The sequence below is a fragment of the Nerophis ophidion genome, linkage group LG29 (genome assembly GCF_033978795.1).
Source record: "Nerophis ophidion isolate RoL-2023_Sa linkage group LG29, RoL_Noph_v1.0, whole genome shotgun sequence".
NCBI classification, from domain to species: domain Eukaryota; kingdom Metazoa; phylum Chordata; class Actinopteri; order Syngnathiformes; family Syngnathidae; genus Nerophis; species Nerophis ophidion.
In genome coordinates this window covers 12,787,468-12,804,207 of record NC_084639.1, presented here as the reverse complement: position 1 = coordinate 12,804,207, position 16,740 = coordinate 12,787,468, and positions in this window count along the sequence as shown.

Genomic DNA, 16,740 nt, shown 5'->3' with positions numbered 1-16,740 from the left:
CCTGGTCTCCTAGTCACGTCTCTGTCGTCAGCCTCACACCTGTTTTCACTAATCATCACAGCTGCTATTAAGTCTTTCTTTTGCTGTCTTCGTCCTGGCATCTACACCTACCCATGCTGTTCCTGCCTTCATGCCCTCGGTCACAGTTCCATGTCATGTAAGTTTTTGTTTTTAGTTCATAGTTAATTGCCTTTGTGCTAAGTCTTTTGTTTATGTCCATAGTTTATGACATAGTGCAAGTGTTTGTTTCCATAGCCAAGTTTTGTACCTCCGTTGTGAGCGCCTTTTGTTAGTTATAGTGTTAAAAAAAAAGATGTACTCACATCCACGTCTCGCTCTATCCAAATTCCCTTTGCGTCGGGGAAACAACCTTAATACAAATCCAAGTTTGACAGAAACGACCAAATTTTAATGGTCAAATCAGCGTCAGAATACAACATTAATTAAACGTCGTCAAAAAACATGTTGTTTCAACGTTGTATTCGTGTTGTTGAATATTGGTTGGAAAATGACCAAATTTCAATGGCCAAATCAACGTTAGAACCCAACATTGATTAAACGTCGACAAAGCATGTTGTTTCAACGTTATGTTTGACTTGCTCAGTGTCAGGGCAAATTCAACAAGTGCTCAACGTTTTTTCAATGTGTGGTACCTGCTGGGTAGATTTACCAGGTGAAACTAATATATGACATAACATATGCAACTCGAGCCTTTTTTGACATACACGTGATGATCATGGCCTACAGCTTGTGAAAACCTCGAATTGAAAATTTGGAGTTTTACAAAAACGAAACCATTTTTTTTTTCATCTATTATTAAAGGCCTCACCTTTTTCTCCTCCAAACATATTGTTGGGTATTGTGGCCAAACAGCTCATTTTTTGTTTCATCTGACATCACATGGACAAAGATAACACCTTCTGGAGGAAAGTTATATGGTCAGATGAAACAAAAATTGAGCTGTTTGGCCACAATACCCAGCAATATGTTTGGAGGAGAAAAGGTGAGGCCTTTAATCCCAGGAACATAATTCCTACCGTCAAGCATGGTGGTGGTAGTATTATGCTCTGGGCCTGTTTTGCTGCCAATGGAACTGGTGCTTTACAGAGAGTAAATGGGACAATAAAAACATTCTTCAGGACAACCTAAAATCACCAGCCCGGAGGTTGGGTCTTGGGCGCAGTTGGGTGTTCCAACAAGACAATGACCCAAAACACACGTCAAAAGTGGTAAAGGAATGGCTAAGTCAGGCTAGAATTAAGGTTTTGGAATGGCCTTCCCCAAGTCCTCACTTAAACGTGTGGACAATGCTGAAGAAACAAGTCCATGTCAGAAAACCAACAAATTTAGCTGAACTGCACCAATTTTGTAAAAAGGGGTGGTCAAAAATTCAACCAGAAGCTTGTGGATGGCTACCAAAAGCGCCTTATTGCAGTGAAACTTGCCAAGGGACATGTGAGCAAATATTAACATACCTGTATGTATACTTTTGACCCAGCAGATTTGCTCACATTTTTTGTGACCATCAAGTATGTGCTCCAATCACTCTATCACAAAAAAACAAAAGTTGTAGAAATTGGAAACTCAAGACAGCCATGACATTATGTTCTTTACAAAGTGTATGTAAACTTTTGACCACGATGGTTTAAAATCTTTTTTTTTTTTTTAATCAAATGAGAGATTTTAGAAATAAAAACCACGATTCATTCGAAAACCCAATTTTTTGACACCCCCAGTACTCACAATAGGCATACTACCATTCCTTACTGCTGTTTTACTGCGATTTCTGTAACTCTGTGGATTATTTCCAGTCTTATTTGGAGTTGCTCTTAATTACATTATTGTGCGAGGGCCCACTGTCAATATTGACTTTTATTGATTAAATGAACACACGTGTAGTCGCGATTAAACAAGCGTGCCTTGGGTTTTGACTTTTGGATTATTTTGAGTCTTTCTTTTCATTGTTATAGTAAATGCATCAGTTAACTTTAGAATCCAGTCATTTTGGGACAAAACTGCATTGAACAATCCTCACCTCTTCTTCCTCGACCTTGTAACAATCCAAACCCTGCAATCAGTTTCGGCAGAAAGTGGAGTCCAACGATCGCAACGTGAAAAAACCGGCCGTGCAACATGCTCGGCCAACTCATTCAACCGGTTGTTGGACTAGAACTGAATGTCAAGGTTCATATTTAAGGATTAGATGACTAAAATAGGGTCAAGGTGACTAATTATGACCGGGTCCCCAGATAGTTGGAAACAAACACACACTTCTGTGTCCATCATAAGTGTTTTTAAGCAACCACACCCTTAAAACAAGCATGCTTGTTTACACACACACACACACACACACACACACACACACACACACACACACACACACACACACACACCTCAGTCCTATATTTTATGCAACAAATAGACCTTGAACGCCTCACTCTAAGACAATTTCCCCTTTAAACAATTAAAACTACAGGTTTTAATTAAGCATACAATATGTTTTACTAAATAAAATATAAACATAATAAATAATTTAAAAAAATATGTATTTAAAAACAAATGCATACTAATTTTTTTTTTAATTAAACTGACATACTGTTGTAATAGAGCTTGAAATATACCCAGAATAAAAGACACACCACAGTCCTCTTTTTAAGAGCTTAATCATGCAATAAAAACATGCACATCAATACAGTATGAGGTCATATTTCCTTTAAACAGAATTAAAGTATGTCATTAAATACAAAAAAAAACACCAGTGAAGTTGGCCCGTTGTGTAAATGGTAAATAAAAACAGAATACAATGATTTGCAAATCATTTTTTTTTAACTTATATTCAATTGAATGGACTCTAAAGACAAGATATTAAATTTTCAAACTGGAAAAATTAATTTTTTGCAATTATTGTCTGTCTATCTGTGTTGGCCCTGCGATGAGGTGGCAACTTGTCCAGGGTGTACCCCGCCTTTCGCCCAATTGTAGCTGAGATAGGCGCCAGCGCCCCCCGCGACCCCAAAAGGGAATAAGTGGTAGAAAATGGATGGATGGATGGATCTCATTTGGAGTTTGATGCCTGCAACATGTTTCAGAAAAGCTGGCACAAGTGGCAAAAAAGACTGAGAAAGTTGAGGAATGCTCATCAAACACTCTTTTGGAACATCCCACAGGTGAACAGGCTGATTGGGAACAGGTGGGTGCCATGATTGGGTATAAAAGCAGCTTCCGTGAAATTTTCAGTCATTCACAAACAAGGAATGACCACTTTGTGAACAAATGCGTGAGCAAATTGTCCCAATAGTTTTAGAACAACATTTCTCAACAAGCTATTGCAAGGAATTTAGGGATTTCACCCTCTACGGTCCGTACTATCATCAAAAGGTTCAGAGAATCTGGAGAAATCACTGCACGTAAGCGAGGATATTACGGAGCATCGATCCCTCAGGCGGTACTGCATCAAAAAGCGACATCAGTGTTTAAAGGATATCATCACATGGGCTCAGGAACGCTTAAAAAAAACACTGTCAGTAACTACAGTTGGTTGCTACATCTGTAAGTGCAAGTTAAAACTCTACTATGCAAAGCGAACAGCATTTATCAACAACACCCAGAAACGCCGCCGGCTTCGCTGGGCCGGAGCTCATCTAATTTGGACGGATGCAAAGTGGAAAAGTGTTCTGTGGTCTGACGAGTCCACATTTCAAATTGTTTTTGGAAACTGCGGACGTCGAGTCCTCTGGATCAAAGAGGTAAAGAACCATCTGGATTGTTATAGGCGCAAAGTTCAAAAGCCAGCATCTGTGATGGTATGGGGGTGTATTAGTGCCCAAGGCATGGGTAACTTACACATCAGTGAAGGCACCATTAATGCTGAAAGGTACATACAGGTTTTGGAGCAACATATGTTGTCATCCAAGCAACGTTATCATGGACGCCCCTGCTTATTTCAGCAAGACAATGCCAAGCCACGTGTTACAACAGCGTGGCTTCATAGTTAAAGAGTGCGGTTACTATATTATAAATGTCTATAATTTGTATTCAAACGATGATAATAAAATAAATATGCATATATTCAAAAACATCTCAAATAGTTGTTTTAATCGGGGTTCAAGCAGGTCAGAGGTCAACTATGATGTTGTTTTATCCTGCTTGTTCAAGGAACTTTTGGATGTTTGACCATAAAATCCCCAACAGAGCGCGTGCAGAATGCCAATACCGCCTTGTTTTGTTTGTTGCTAAGAGGACCGGCGTGGCACTGGGAGGAATCTCATGGAAGCTTCCAGAACCTTTTCCCACTTGTAATAAACCAAATGCAGCAATTTACCTTGCAGAGTGTGCACATTTAAGCAGTGTGAGTCTGTGTTGAACCATTTAGACAAACAGTATAAAACCCCTAAGGGAAGGGTGCGGAAAGAAGGAACATCGCCACCTGCTGTTGCAAACGTGAACTAAAATTAAGAGTACATGTTTATTTTTTCTACTTCATAATTGTATTAATTAGGTTTTGTTTTTATGGTAAATGGAATAGGACGTGGTTTGATGGCGCTATGAATCCAGCAGAGGGCGCTGTCTCACACGTCCATTCACTCAACATTTTGCAGCAGGAAGACATTATGGAGGTTTTCCATTGATTTATTCCATCTAAAATGCCGGTTGCTACCGTTAGCATGCTAACATTTTTTTGCTAGCTTTTTAGCAAATTTTGTATATTTGAACCTAAAAAATCATGAATTGTGATATTTTAACGTGTACTATGTCATTAAGCTAACGTTTTTCGCTAGCTTTCTAACTAAGTTTGTATATTCGAACCTAAAAATCATGAATTAGGATATATAGCAACTTCTTAGAAGTATTTTAACGTGTACTATGTCATCAAGCTAACGTTAGCATGTTAAAAATTTTTTGCTAGCTTTTAAGCTAATTTTGTATATTTGAACCCAAAAAAATCATGAATTGTGATATTTTAACGTGTACTATGTCATCATGCTAACGTTAGCATGCTAACGTTTTTTTACTAGCTTTTTAGCTAAGTTTGTAATTTGAACCTAAAAATTATGAATTATGATATATAACAACTTTTTAGAAGTATTTTAACGTGTACTATGTCATCAAGCATGCTAACGTTTTTTTGCTAGCTTTTTAACAAATTTTGTATATTTGAACCTAAAAAATCATGAATTGTGATATTTTAACGTGTACTATGTCATCAAGCTAACGGTATTCGCTAGCTTTTAACTAAGTTTGTATATTCGAACCTAAAAATCATGAATTAGGATATATAGCAACTTCTTAGAAGTATTCTAACGTGTGCTATGTCATCTAGCTAAAGATAGCATGCTAATGTTTTTTTTTGCTAGTTTTTTAGCTAATTTTGTATATTAGAACCTAAAAATCATGAATTATGATAAATAGCGACCTTCTTAGAAGTATTTTAACGGGTACTATGTCATCCAGCTAACGCTAGCATGCCAACGGTTTTTGCTAGCTTTTTAGCAAATTTTGTATATTTGAACCTAAAAAATCATGAATTGATATTTTAACGTGTACTATGTCATCAAGCTAACGGTTTTCGCTAGCTTTTTAACTAAGTTTGTATATATGAACCTAAAAATCATGAATTATGATGTATAGCAACTTCCTAGAAGTATTTTAACATGTACTATGTCATCAAGCTAACATTAGCATGCAAATTTTTTTTTGCTTGCTTTTTAGCTAATTTTGTATATTTTAACCCAAAAAATCATGAATTGTGATATTTTAACGTGTACTATGTCATCAAGCTAATGTTAGCATGCTAACGCTTTTCGCTAGCTTTCTAACTAAGTTTGTGTATTTGAACCTAAAAATCATGAATTATGATATATAGCAACTTAGAAGTATTTTAACGTGTACTATGTCATCATGTTAACGTTAGCATGCTAATGTTTTTTAGCTAATTTTGTATATTTGAACCTAAAAAATCATGAATTATGATAATTTAACATGTACTATGTCATCAAGCTAATGTTAGCATGCTAATGGGTTTTGCTAGCTTTTTAACTAAGTTTGTATATTTGAAACTAAAAATCATGGATTATGATATATAGCAACTTCTTAAAGTATTTTGGCGTGTACTATGTCATCAAGCTAATGTTAGCATGCTAATGATTTTTTGCTAGCTTTTTAGCTAAATTTGTATATTTGAACCTAAAAATCATAAATTATGATACAGTATATAGCAACTTCTTAGAAGTATTTTAACATGTACTATGTCATCAAGCTAACGTTAGCATGCAAATGTTTTTTTTGCTAGCTTTTTAGCTAATTTTATATATTTGAACCCAAAAAATCATGAATTGTGATATTTTAACGTGTACTATGTCATCAAGCTAACGTTAGCAGGCTAACGGTTTTCGCTAGCTTTTTAACTAAGTTTGTATATTTGAATCTAAAAATCATGAATTATGATATATAGCAACTTCTTAGAAGTATTTTAACATGTACTATGTCATCAAGCTTGAATTGCCACAGGGCATATAGTATGCGCCTGCCCTGAATTACTGTCGGGTCAAACCTGCTTCCCAAAATAATTAGCGCATGCTTAGTATTACCGCCTGGTCAAACTTGTGACGTCACGAGTGACACTTCCCCTGTCATCATTTTCAAAATGGAGGAGGTTGATTTCAATACCGGTAATTTGAAATCGCATAAAGGGAAGAAAATTAAGAGCTACTCAGTAGGATTTAAGGTCCAAGCTTACATCACACTCAAATTTTTACTGCATACCTTTGGTAAGTGCCGGAATGAGAAGAGGTTTTAAAAAAATTAGCGCATGCTTACTTTTACCGCATGCCTTTGGTAAGCGCAGGAGTGAGAAGAGGTTTTAAATTAATTCAAGGAAATACGGTAGTCATGGATTTACATACTTGGCGTCATATTAGAAGTATTCCGGCCAGAGGGTCGGGGCCCTTTAAATTCTCAGCTGGGATTTTATAGTTTATTATCATACTGATGGTATTTTTGGGGGGAAATAAACCATTTTTCTATTTATTTATTTACAATTCATTTAGTTAAATGAAAGCAATGCATATTAAAATATAAATATAGTATGTTTAACTTACAAGCTACATTATTTATGACTTTGAGTAATCACTGTTTTATTTGTCCCTAAAATAGCGAAATTCCAGGCCTGGTGGTAGCGTCGCTGTCAGATGAGTCCAATAAAAGGAGACAACGTCCTATGTCATTAGAGCGACAAAGGACTGGTCCTGCAAGCTGCACTTCCTGCGTGGGCTCTTTGATCCCATTACACTGCTTGTTAGCGTGCGCCTAATGCAACAGTTGATGGACAATACCAAAATAAATGTGCATCTGACACAAACAATGTCCTTAAATGTTATGAAATGTTGTACACCCACATGCCACTTCATTAGGTACACCAGCCATTGAAACAAGCTAGATTTACAAAGCCCAAAACTAGTGAAATTGGCACTTTGTATAAATGGTAAATAAAAACAAAATACAATGATTTGCAAATCCTTTTCAACTTATGTTCAATTGAATAGACTGCAAAGACCAGATATTGCTATTTTTTTTGCAAATATTTGCTCATTTTGAACTTGGTGCCTGCAACATGTTTCCAAAAAGCTGGCACAAGTGGCAAAAAAGACTGAGAAAGTTGAGGAATGCTCATCAAACACTTATTTGAACAGGCTAATTGGGAACAGGTCAGTGCCATGATTGGGTATAAAAGCAGCTTCCGTGAAATGCTCAGTCATTCACAAACAAGGACAGGGCGAAGGTCACCACTTTGTGAACAAATGCGTGAGCAAATTGTTTAAGAACAACATTTCTATTGCAAGGAATTTAGGGATTTTACCATCTACGGTCCGTAATATCATCAAAAGGTTCAGAGAATCTGGAGAAATCACTCCACGTAAGCAGCAAGGCTGAAAAACCACCATTAAATGCCCATAACCTTGGATCCCGCAGGCAGTACTGCATCAAAAAGCGACATCAGTGTGTAAAGGATATCACCACATGGGCTCAGGAACACTTCAGAAAACCACCGTCAGTGACTCCAGTTTGTCGCTACATCTGTAAGTGCAAGTTAAAACTCTACTTGTCAAGGATGGACTTGGATCTGTATTGCTTCTTCCACGCAAAGGATGATTGGCACGAGCCAGACGAGAGTGTGAGTACATATTTTATTTATTAAACACAATAATTCAAAATAACAGAATAACAAAGGGCGCGCACAATGGTGGATAACAAACTAGACTATACTCAAAAACAGCACAATGGCATGGCTATATACAAACGAACAAAAAACACTAACTGTGGCACAAACAAACCAAAAACTTGCACTGAGACATAAATACAAAAAAAAACTTACGTGGCGTGGTCAAAACAATAAACAGCGTGGCAAGGCATGAACGTTGGCAAGGTAAGATAGGTAGGATAGTACGTATCAAAGGTAGAGTTCAGTAAAGTTGCCAGCCGAGGTACAGAAACCAAATGGCCAAAATAGCAGTGACAGGTGTGAGGGCTGAGGATAGGGGCGTGACTTGGAGACCAGGTGGAAACTAATGAGTTACTATGGAAACAAAACAAAACCAGGAAGTTCAAAACAGGAAACAAGAGTCCAAAAAACAAAACATAACATGACCAACACAAAACCTGATTCACAGGTGTGACACTACTATACAAAGTGAAAGCCATTTATCAACAACACCCAGAAACGCCGCCGGCTTGGCTGGGACCGAGCTCATCTGAGATGGACTGATGCAAAGTGGAAAAGTGTCCTGTGGTCTGACGAGTCCACATTTCAAATTATATTTGGAAACCGGAAGAAAGAGGAAAAGAACCTTCCGGACTGTTATAGGTGCAAAGTTCGAAAGCCAGCATCTGTGATGGTATGGGGGTGCATTAGTGCCCAAGGCATGGGTAACTTACACATCTGTGAAGGCACCATTAATGCTGAAAGGTACATACAGGTTTTGGAACAACATATGTTGTCATCCAAGCAACGGTATCATGGACGCCCCTGCTTATTTCACCAAGACAATGCCAAGCCACGTGTTGAAACCACATGGCTTCGTAGGCCACTTCATTAGGTACACCTGCAAATGAAACAAGCTATACTGAAAAGGAGGGTTGCAAACATGATGTTATTTTGCCTTAGTACAGGATTTGGATTTTATTGTCTCTACACCGGGGTCTAATGGGGCCCCTGGCATCAGTCCATCACTTGATGCTCTTATCATCCTCCACTGATATGTCAGCTCAGCTCTTGGAAAGCTTTTGTTCCCCGCTGTAGTCATCGATCCAAAAATATGACCGGGCGGAGACGAGTGCTGAAATGGCAGCACGGACAGCGGAAAATGCTCCTGGCTGTGGGCCACATGGACCAGGGCCCTGGGTGGGGAGCAGGTGTCCAAGTCAAGGCTCGGGGGCCACGCCTGGCCCGCCATATGGTAATAATGAGAGAACAGTTGTGTGTGTTGGTGTTGAAGGATTTGTGAGTAAAACAAGGAACATAAATAGCAATTATGGCTGCCTATAACAGTGATTTTATATGTGAAGTGAATTATATTTATATAGCACCTTTCTCTAGTGACTCAAAGCGCTTTAAATATTAAACCCAATATCTAAGTTATATTTAAACCAGTGTGGGTGGCACTGGGAGCGGGTGGGTAAAGTGTCTTGCCCAAGGACACAACGGCAAAAGCGGGGATCGAACCTGGAACCCTCAAGTCGCTGGCGCGGCCACTCTACCGAGCGAGCCATACCTCCCCTCAATATATCAATGAGCCTTGTTACACAACTTTTTTTATTATTTACTTTTTTGACGGCTCACTTGCTTTGAAATCATAAGTCAAGATGACAACCAGATATTTGTGAACAAAAACGAGGGCAAATTGTTCAAGAACAACATTTATATTGCAAGAAATTTAGGGATTTCAACATCTACGGCCTGTTATATCATCAAATGGTTCAGGGAATCTGGAGAAATCACTGCACGTAAGCAGCGAGGCTGAAAACTCACATTTAATGGCCATGATCTTGGATCCCTCAGGTGGTACTGCATCAAAAAGCGACATCGGTGTGTAAAGGATATCACCACATGGGCTCAGAAACACTTCAGAAAACCACTGTCAGTAACCACAGTTGGTCGCTACATCTGTAAGTGCAAGTTAAAACTCTACTATGCGAAGCGAAAGCCATTTATCAACAACACCCAGAAATGCTGTCGGCTTCGCTGAGCTCGATCTCATCTAAGATGGACTGATGCAAAGTGGAAAAGTGTTCTGTGGTCTGACAAGTCCACATTTCAATTTGTTTTTGGAAACGGTGGACGTCGTGTTCTCCAGTGCAAAGAGGAAAAGAACCATCCGGATTGTTATAGGTGCAAAGTTCAAAAGCCAGCATCTGTGATGGTATGGGGGTGTATTAGTGCCCAAGGCATGGGTAACTTACACATCTGTGAAGGCACCATTAATGCTGAAAGGTACATACAGGTTTTGGAGCAACATATGTTCTCATCCAAGCAACGTTATCATGGACGCCCCTGCTTATTTCAGCAAGACAATGCCAAGCCACGTGTTACAACAGCGTTGTTTCGTAGTAAAAGAGTGCGGGTACTTTCCTGGCCCGCCTGCACTCCAGACCTGTCTCCCATCGAAAATGTGTGGCGCATTATGAAGCTCTACATAAAACAAGAAAGGGAAATAATTTCACTTACAAAGCTTCAACAATTAGTTTCCTCAGTTCCCAAATGTTTATTGAGTGTTGTTAAAAGAAAATGTGATGTAACACAGTGGTGAACATGCCCTTTCCCAACTACTTTGGCACATGTTGCAGCCATGAAATTCTAAGTTAATTATTATTTGCAAAAAAAAAAAAGTTTATGAGTTTGAACATCAAATATCTTGTCTTGTAGTGCATTCAACTGAATATGGGTTGAAAATGATTTGCAAATTATTGTATTCCGTTTATATTTACATCTAACATAATTTCCTAACTCACATGGAAACGGGTTTTTTTTCATTAAATATAGTGGCTGACCACATAAAGTGATATGGTGGACCACCACTTGAAATAATGTGGCTGACCACCACATAATACAACGTGGCCACTTAAAGTGAAACAGTGGACCACACAAAATAATGTGGCGGGAAACATTAAACAAAATATCAGGCCATATTAAAGACATGAAATAATGTAGAGGAACACATAAAAGGACGTGGCAGGCCACTGTAAAAATCTGTCCGACCAGATCAAATGATGTGGCGGGCCAGATTAAATAAAGTGACAGACCACATGAAAGATGTGGTGGGCCGTGTAAATGACATGCTGGACCACTTGGAATCACATAGCGGGCCAATTGAAATAAAATGGCAGGCCACATAAAATGATGTGACCAACTGGTACTCCAATAACCAGGACACAATACACAATACCACCATATAACTAAAACAATTTATACTACAACCATGACAACAATACGACATAAATCACTTTTATGAATTGACATATTCACAATACACTTTTATTTACGTCGCTTCTAAACTTTGATCACTGTTTTTATTCACTTTGACACTTTATGCTGATCAAACTAAAAGTATGTAAAAAACAACACCTTTTACGGCCTTCATATTGTGTCCACCCTTGATGCAATACATCCCCTTCAAGTCCACTTCCACGGACAACATGACGTCATCACACTTTACCATAGTAAATGATCACTAGCTTTACATTGGCTTTAGTATTTCCACTGACACGAGCATCACGTGACAGTGCACGTTAACTCTGTCCAACATTATGGCCATAAAAGTCCACTCCAGCCTGAACGCCTCTGAGCTTTGCCGTGACTCGACTGCGCCCTCTGCTGGTCATTTAAAAATTGTTTTTATATATAGCCATCCATCCATCCATTCATCCATCCATTTCCTACCGCTTATTCCCTTCGGGGTCGCGGGGGGCGCTGGAGCCTATCTCAGCAACAATCAGACGGAAGGCGGAGTAAACCCTGGACAAGTCGCCACCTAATCGCAGAATATATATTTATATATATATAGATAGATAGATAGTACTTTATTTATTCCTTCAGGAGAGTTCCTTCAGTAAAATATTAAAACAAACAAACAAAAAACAACAAAAATAAAAAATATATACATATATCCATCCATTTTTCTACTGCTTGTCCCTTTGTTGGGGTCGCTGCAGTTTATCTCAGCTGCACTCGGGCGGAAGTCGGCGTACACCCTGGACAAGTCGCCATCTCATCGCAGAATATATATGTATATACTGTATATGTATATATATATATATATATATATATATATATATGTATATATATATATATATACATATATATATATATATATATATACATATCATTTAAAGTGAACCTCCACATAATTTAATGTGGCCCAACACATCATTTAAATCGACTCGCCAGATCAATTAAAGTGGACTTCCACATCATTTAAAATGGCCTGCCACATTATTTATGCGGACTTGCACATAATTTAAGTGGCCCACCTCGTCATATAAATCGACCCACCACCTCAAATAAAGTGGACTTTCACATCACTTATTGTGGCCCAACACATCACTGAATGAGGACCTGCACATCTTTTAAATGGACTTCCACATCATTTAAAGTGGCCCACGCAGTCACCTTCCCGTGACTGCGTGGGTTCCCTCCGGGTACTCCGGCTTCCTCCCACCTCCAAAGACATGCACCTGGGGATAGGTTGATTGGCAACACTAAATTGTGTGTCTGACACAATTAAAAAGTCAGGTCAGGTTAAATACATCCTTTAAAGTGGTCCGTCACTTTAACATGGCCCACCACATAAATTGAAGTGGCACACCACCTAAAATGAAGTGGTGGACCACATAAAATAAAATGGCAGGTCATAATAAATACATTAAATAAAGTGCCTTACCACTTAAAGCCACCACATAAAATGATGTGGCGGGCCAATTAAAGTAAAGCAGTATGTGGTGGGACTCATAAATTGATGCGGCAGACCACATAAATTGATGTGGCAGACCATATAAATGATATGGCAGGCCATTTTAAATGCATTAAATAAAGTGGCTGACCACATAAAGTGATATGGCGGACCACCACATAAAATAAGGTCGCTGACCACCACATAATATGATATGGCGGGCCACTTAAAGTGAAGCACTGGACCACATAAAATAATGTGGTGGCCAGATAAAATAATTTGGTGGGACACATAAATTGATGTGGCTGACCACATCAAATAAAGTGTCAGGCCAATCTAAATATATTAAATAATGCAGTGAACCACATATAAGGATGTGACGGGCCACCGTAAAAATGTCATTTGATATAGTCTGCCACATAATTTAAAGTGGTCCGTGACTTTGAAATGGCCCACCACATAAATTGATGTGGCAGACCATATAAATGATATGGCAGGCCATTTTAAATGCATTAAATAAAGTGGCTGACCACATAAACTGATATGGCGGACCACCACATAAAATAAGGTCGCTGACCACCACATAATATGATATGGCGGGCCACTTAAAGTGAAGCACTGGACCACATAAAATAATGTGGTGGCCAGATAAAATAATTTGGTGGGACACATAAATTGATGTGGCTGACCACATCAAATAAAGTGTCAGGCCAATCTAAATATATTAAATAATGCAGTGAACCACATATAAGGATGTGACGGGCCACCGTAAAAATGTCATTTGATATAGTCTGCCACATAATTTAAAGTGGTCCGTGACTTTGAAATGGCCCACCACATAAATTGATGTGGCAGACAATATAAATGACATGGCAAGCCATTTTAAATATATTAAATATAGTGGCTGACCACATAAAGTGATATAGCAGACCACCACTTGATATAATGTGGCTGACCACCACGTAATAGGATGTGGCCACTTAAAGGGAAGCAGTGGACCACATAAAACAATGTTGTGGCCAGATAAAATGATGTGGCGGGACACATAAATTGAAGTTGATGACCACATCAAATAAAGTGTGAGGCCATTTAAAAAAATGAAATAATGCAGTGAACCACATAAAAGGTTGTGGTGGGCCACTGTGAAAATGGCATTCGATATAGTCTGCCACATAATTTAAAGTGGTCCGTCACTTTAAAATGGCCCACCACATAAATTAATGTGGCAGACCATGTAAATGATGTGGCAGTCCATTTTAAATGCATTAAATAAAGTGGCTGACCACATAAAGTGATATGGCGGACCACCACGGAAAATAATGTGCCTGACCACCACATAATATGACGTGGCCACCTAAAAGGAAGCAGTGGACCACATAAAATAAAATGGTGGCCAGATAATATATTGTGGCAAACCACATCAAATAAAGTGTCAGGCCAACTTAAATATATTAAATAATGCAGCGAACCACATAAAAAGATGTGGTGGGCCACCTTGAAAATGTCATTCAATATGGTCTGTCACATCATTTAAATGGCCCATCACTTTAACATGGCCCACCACATAAATTGATGTGGCTGACCGTATAAAAAAATATGGCAAGCCATTTTAAATACATTAAATAAAGTGGCTGACCACATAAAGTGATATGGTGGACCACTACTTGAAATAATGTGGCTGACCACCACATAATATGACATGGCCACTTAAAGTGAAGCTGTGACCCACACAAAATAATGTGGTGGCCAGATAAAATGAGGTGGCGGGACACGTAAATTGAAGTGGGCGACCACATCAAATAAAGTGTCAGGCCATGTTAAATACATTAAATATAGCAGTAAACCACTTAAAAGGATGTGGTGGGCCACCGTGGAAATGGCATTCGATATGTTTTTGTGGAAAAAGTCATTTTAGTCTCACCTTAAAACTCATTTATATACTCTAGCCTTTAAATAGACCCCCTTTTTAGACCAGTTGATCTGCCGTTTCTTTTCTTTTTCTCCTCTGTTACGCTCTCCCTTGTGGTTGAGGTCAGGTCCGGTGGCCATGGATGAAGTACTGACTGTCCAGAGTCGGGACCCAGGATGGACCGCTCGCCTGTGTATTGACTTGGGACATCTCTGCGCTGCTGATCCGCCTCCGCTTGGGATGGTTTCCTGTTGGCTTCACTATGGACGGGACTCTCGCTGCTGTTTTGGATCCACTTTGGACTGGACTCTCAACGTTATGTTAGATCCACTATGGATTGAACTTTCCCAGTGTCATGTTAGACCCACTCGACATCCATTGCTTTCGGTCCCCTGGGGGGTGGGGGGGTTCCCCACATATGCGGTCCTCTCCAAGGTTTCTCATAGTCATCATTGTCACTGTCACCGACGTCCCACTGGGGTGAGTTTTTCCTTGCCCTTATGTGGGCTCTACCGAGGATGTCGTTGTGGTTTGTGCAGCCCTTTGAGACACTTCTGATTTAGGGCTATATAAATAAATGTAACTGAGGGTTTATATAAGTCGCCTATACTGTATCACACTATAAAATAACAAACACGGAGGCTCTAGTTTTACACGAGAACCACTTTATTTTGTTTGTTTTCAAAACTGCGCTCCACTCCAACATGACATCATTTTTGTTCTTTCCACCTTCAAAATAACAACTCAAGGCATATACTGTATAACAAGAACTTAACATCACAAATAGGCAGAACCATACCTCCCCTCTTACAAAAAGAAACGTCCTCGTTTCAACACAATAACAGGATAAGTGCCAAAAACAACACAAGCAGGCAAAACCAATAAAAAAAACATATTAACCTGTCCCCCCAAATATACAGAGCACACACAACAACAACAACAAAAAAATATATATATGCATGTTTCCCTCACACCACTGCACAGTCCCAATATGACATAATTTCCGTTCTTTCCACCTTCAAAATAAGAGCTCGAGGCAAATAGTGTATAACAGGACCTTAAAGGCCTACTGAAACCCACTACTACCGACCACGTAGTCTGATAGTTTATATATCAATGATGAAATATTAACATTGCAACACATGCCAATACGGCCTTTTTAGTTTACTAAATTACAATTTTAAATTTCCCGCGGAGTTTCTTGTTGAAAACGTCGCGGAATGATGACGCGTGCGTGTGACGTCTCGGGTTGTAGCGGACATATTAGCCCAGCACCACACTCGGCTAAAAGTCGTCTCTTTTCATCGCATAATTACACAGTAATTTGGACATCTGTGTTGCTGAATCTTTTGCAATTTGTTCAATTAATAATGGAGACTATAAAGAACAATGCTGTTGGTGGAAAGCGATAGATTGCAGCTGCTTTCAGCAACCGAGACACAGCCTCTGTTTCTTTGTTTGTTGTGAAGCTTTAACACAGAGCGGTCAAGCGAACATGTTTCTCTACGTCAACCAGCAAGTTTTTGGATGGGAAAATTGTGATATTAAGTCGACTCTTACCGGAGACATCAGTGGATTATGGGACCTCCTGCAGCATCTGTCAAAAAGGCAGCTGTGATCTTGACTCCTCGGCTTTTCTGAGAGACACTGGCGTTCACCGCAGCCATCCGAGTTTCAGGTATGACTTTAGAATCTCACTAGAACACTATTAAAACATTAAGCAGATAAGGGATCTTCCAGAATTATCCTAGTAAATGTGTCTAATTACATCTGAAACGCTCCCACTGCCCACGCCCAGAGTCGTCGCTTTTTCTTTTTCTGCTTCAGTCCAACTTTCCTCATCCACGAATCTTTCATCCTCGCTCAAATTAATGGGGAAATTGTCGCATT